General features: G+C 45.1%; 1 protein-coding gene across 2 annotated transcripts in view; it reads right to left on the reverse strand.

Moving 5' to 3' along the window:
* Positions 1–4,909, reverse strand: part of G2E3 (G2/M-phase specific E3 ubiquitin protein ligase) — an 82,244-nt gene extending 77,335 nt beyond the window's left edge. The window contains exon 1 of one of the 2 annotated variants that reach the window (XM_045287955.1): positions 4,844–4,909. The gene's annotated coding sequence lies outside the window, so the exon portion shown is untranslated. The remainder of the gene's footprint in view (positions 1–4,843) is intronic. The other variant, XM_045287954.1, reaches the window with a different exon arrangement.
* Positions 4,910–5,248: the final 339 nt, after the last annotated feature.

Here is a 5,248-nt window from a genome sequence, read left to right on the forward strand (position 1 = left end):
TTAGCCATGCTGGCAGACAAGTCTCTCTCTGGTCCTCAGCCTTTCAACTACATGGTCTCTTGGCCATCGCCTTGTTTCATCGGCTGGGAAGAATGCCACTTTGCCTCATGATCGCAGCATGATTCCTCTGCTCAGTCTCATGATCTTGCTGCTGAAGCCTCTGCTGCTTCCATCACTTCAGACAGAAATATGACAGGCACTCTGCTGGTGACTCTTCTTTTTTGATGGTCATAGGATTCTCTCTCCTACTGCTTCTAAGATGGCTCACTTATATACACAGGAGCAATGGCAAAATTTACCAATCCCCTCTATTAGTGTTTCATGCATCTTATTTGCACAGTAATATTAGTCATTTGCGGAGTTATAAAGACATAACTAGTAAAGGGGAAATAAATCAAAACAAAATATGTATAAAAAATAAAAATAGATTTGAGAATTGTAGTAATCTCCAGCTGGTTGGAGAAGAGTTGGAATATGATAAAGATGATGACTGGAAAAGAAGATTGGAACCTAACTGAGAAAGTGTTGTTAAAAAAGGAGGAGGAGGAGAAAGAGAAGAAGGAAAAGAAGAAAATGGTGGCAAATTAAAAAGCTATGAAATTTGAGTTACATATCACAGGTAATAGGAAAAAAATGACTTTCTTTTTATGTGTAAAAGAGAGCTTTATATCAAAGAGCGATTGTATACTGAGAAAACACCCAACCATTCCAGATCAAGTCCGTAAGTCCGACATTAGCCCATATGTCTGATACTAGTCCATAAATTCTTTTTCAGACTCATGTTGTCACACACAATGATGACAAAAAGATCACAGGGTGAAAACTCTTGTGGATCCAATGGCAAAGGAAGCACCACAAAGTTGTCTCTGCAGGTCTCCACCACATGACTCGCTCAGGTCTCAGGAGAGCTCCACATGGCTTGTCCACAGGAAGACAAAGACAAAGAGAGAGTGTAGCCCCACTTCCAGGAAGAAAGAGATGAAGTTCCCAGCATCCTCATGAGAAGGTCACCCTAACCAGGAGGCGTCATCAGGCTGTGATCTGATTGGCAGGCTACATTCCATCTCTTTGCTCTATTTATAAGTTGGCACGATATTATGTAACTACCACAAATACCTCCCGGACGGCCCTGATCTCATCAGTCAGGTCTGCGCTCAGTGTGGGCAGAAAGGGCAGGGGAAGTCTCTCCAAAAATTGAGACTTAAAAAAAATGTTTTTAAATCATTTTATTTGGGGCTCTTACAGCTCTTATCACAATCCACACATACATACATTGTGTCAAGCACTTTTGTACATATGTTGCCATCATCATTTTCAAAACATTTTCTTTCTGCTTGAGCCCTTGGTATTAGCTTTTTTCCCCTCCCACCCTCTTGGACCCCATAAACTATAAATTATTATTTTCATATCTTATACCGTCTACTGTCTCCCTTCACCCACGTTTTTGTTGTTTGCCAACCTGGGCTGCACGGGCAGGTGGGGAGGGGCTTAATACAGCAAACATTGTGATCAGTTCCCCATTTCACCCCTTCCCCCCCCCACCTATGTTCATGGTATTGCTACTCCCATTATTGTTCCTGTGGGGTTTATCTGTCCTAGATTCCCTGTCTAGAGCTCTTATCTGTACCAGTGTACATGCTCTGGTCTAACCCAATTTGTAAGGTAGAATTGGGGTCATGAAAGTGGGGTGGGGGTGGGGAGAGGAAGCATTTCCAACATGATCACTGAACACAAAATGGATGCATAAGCAAATGTGGTGAGGAAAGCTGATGGTGCCCGGTTATCAAAAGATATAGCATCTGGGGTCTTAAAGGCTTGAAGATAAACAAGTTGTCATCTACCTGAGCAGCAACAAAGGCCACATAGAAGCACACCAGCCTGTGTGATCATGAGAAGTCAATGGGATCAGGTATCAGGCATCAAAAACTAGGAACAAAAATCATATCAATGTGAACGTTGGGGGACGGGGGGCGGGAGTGGAGGTCCAAAGCTCATCTGTAGACAACTAGACATCCCTTTACAGAAGGGTCACAAGGAAGAGACGAGCCAGTCGGGGTGCAGTATAGCACTGATAAAACATACAACTTTTTTCTAGTTCTTTAAAGCTTCCTCCCCCATCACTATCATGACCTCAATTCTACCTTACAAATCAGGCTAGACCAGAGCATGCACACTGGTATAGATGAGAGCTGGAAACACAGGGAATCCAGGACAGATAAAACAACTCAGGAGAATTAATGAGAGTAGAGATACCAGGAGGGGAAGGGGAAGGTGGGGAGAGAAAGGGGGAACGGATCACAATGATCTACAGATAACCTCCTCCCAGGGGGATAACAACAGAAAAGTGGGTGAAGAGAGACATCAGTCAGTGTAAGGCATGAAAAAAAAGTTAATAAATTATCAAGGGTTCATGAGGGAGGGAAGTTGAGGGGAGGAGGGGAAAAATGAGCTGACACTAAGTGCTCAAGTAGAAGGAAAATGTTTGAAAATGATGATGGCAACATGTGTACAAATGTGTTTGACACAATGGATGTATGTATGGATTGTGATAAGAGCTGTACGAGCCCCCACTGATATGTTTAAAAAAAAAAAAAAGAGTTACAGTCTTAGAAACCCACAAAAGCATTTCTACCCTGTCCATAGGATCACCTTGAGTTGGAATCTACTCAGTGGCACTGAGCTGGGGGGTGTGGGGGTGGGGGGTGGTGGTGCAGGAGGAAATGTGTTTGGACACAGGAATCTAAGGTCTTTGTTGTCTTGAACTTGACAAACCTTGTGTAGGCACAGAACTTCTCCCTAGAGTTTTCAGGCTGTGACCTTTAAGAAGCTGACTGTCAGGCAACTCTTCAAAGGTACCTTTGTGTGGATTTGAATTGCCAGTCTTTCAACTAGCTGTTAAGTGTTTAACTATTTGTACAACAATAACCCTTTGAAGAAGGTGCTGCCCAAAATCCTATTATACAAGGGAACAAAATAAAAGAGAAGCAAAGAAAGGTTGGCTAGGCCAAGCAAAATAGCTTGGCTAGGGTCACACAGCTACCAAGTATTGATGATAGGATTTGGATTCTGGCAATCCGGCAACAGTGCCTTTAAACAACATTGCATGTTATAATGCCTTTGTAGGAAAAAGAGGAGTTTAAAAAAATGTTGGCCTATTTTTTAGCTCCTAGCTTAATAGCAGATCTCTCAATCCCATCCTTCACGCCCAGTAGATCAGAATCTCTAATATTTGAAGTGCAGGAATGAGTATTAACAAGTTTTTTGAAAACACTGAATTAGGGGTAAAGAGCAAAAGCACACATGAGAAAAGTCCAGGTAGGGACAAGGGGCAGATGAAAGATTAAGAGATTAAACTCCTTCAAGTATTTTGGATATACAAAATATACTCAATACATCTATTTTTAAATGAACCAAATGGCAATCAGACCCCTCCCCAAATTAACATTTACTAGTAGTACATATGAAATGAGAACAGGCATTTCTGTGAAATCCTTAGGTAAGCCTACCAAATGTCTTCTATGCACTCTTCAAAAAAATGTTTACATTTATAACCATCATTAAATATTGAGTAGTTTATTTTTCCTTGTCAGCTCTGTGTTAAAGGTCATTAACTAGGGTGTGCAGTGGATGAAGCCAAGTCTTTATTCTGTGTCCTACTTTTAAAACTATACAATGATTTGACAGCTTATTATGATCTTGAAAAAACAAAACAAAACAAAGCCAATTTGGGTTTCCAAGATTTTAAATTTTCGGGGGAGCTGAGAGCCTCATCTTTTTCCAGTGTAGCAACTGGTGGGTTTCAACTGCTGGCCTTGAGGTTAACAGCCAAACGCTTCCCCAACTGCACCACCAGGACTCCACAAGGCCTAGCTGTTTTTATAAGTAATACACAGCTACTCTAACAATTTTTCTATACGTTAAGATATAATTTTCTACACATTTCAAGTAGTCCTATAGTTTCCCATTTAGTGTATGTACTCAGACTAGTCTGGAAAGCACGGCTTCGCTAAGGTAGTTAGGTAGATCGTTATCCACTAAAAACAAAAAAAGAGTATGTTTCCGGCAGCTTTAATAAAATAGTACGAAAATGAGCCCGATAATAATCCAGGTGGCCCATGAACGAAGGGGGTGAAAAGGGAGGGCGGAGAAACAAACCTTATCCCTATTGTTAGGAAGGTAAGACGCTTTTGAATCCCAGCTGTTACTCTAGCCAGTTAAAACGAGCGAGTCTCGGGTTTTGCGGTACATGAAAAAAACGTCAACCGCGAAAGAAAAATATCCGGGGTTTAAATACAAAGGCTACTCAGATTTCAGTTTAAATCCCCACCAGCCTCTACAAAGGCTGTCACTTCCTGCGGTTCAGGGAAACAAACACGGCTGGAGGCATCCCTCTTGGCAGCGCATCTCTAGGCATTCTAAACCTGCCCACAACCTTCCATCTTTAGTAATAGAACTGTTCTGTTACCTGTGATAACGTCTTCGCCACCAGACCTAAATGCCGTTGACGCGTCAACCTTCAAACCGAATTAGTGGAACTCCTAAATTGCAATTAGGATGAAGTGGCTTTGCGTCCGTGCGAGGAGGCTTTTAATCTCCAGGGCCGGCGGGGCCTCCGGCTCCTCAGCACTGCATTTACTGTGGCCTGTGGGCGCAGCCGTCGGGACAGGGGGCCTGGGAGACGCTTCCCGGCGCCCCGACGTCCCCAGTCTCCACTGCACGCTCCCAAAGGCACGGTCCAGGGCCCGCGACGCATCCGGGCCCCGCACGCTCCCGGCTCCTGCCCGGTCACCGTGCCGCCTCCCTCCCCGCAGCGCCCTGCCCCTTCCAGTTCCCACCTACTCACCAAGGCGCGCGAGGTGCAAGCTCCAGAGGCGCCGGTGTCACTTTGCGTTTCTCGCGCTGCGTCCCGAGCCAGCGGCCAAGAGCCCCATGCAACGGCCAGCGCGATTCAAATTCAGTCACTTCCGCCCGCAACCCGGAAGATGCGTTCGGCCCCGCCCTCCAGTGGGCGTGGCCTCGCGGGAACCGCTGTACCGCGGGATGGTGGCCACTCTCTTTCGTTGTCCTGCTTGCTGCCGCCTGGGCTTTGGTGTCTATTGTCCGGTTTTTCTTCCTTCCCGGGAGCATCCACGCATAAGTCCTGTTGTGGGGTCGCTGTTCCCGCCGAGGGCTGTGGAGAGAATCGTCTTGTTTCAGGAACGTCCCGGCATCCTAGCCATGCCAACGTACCGCGGCTGTCGCCCTCGGG

Source organism: Echinops telfairi, unplaced genomic scaffold (assembly GCF_000313985.2).
Source record: "Echinops telfairi isolate 266 unplaced genomic scaffold, ASM31398v2 ScPeMD7_18;HRSCAF=68, whole genome shotgun sequence".
NCBI lineage: Eukaryota > Metazoa > Chordata > Mammalia > Afrosoricida > Tenrecidae > Echinops > Echinops telfairi.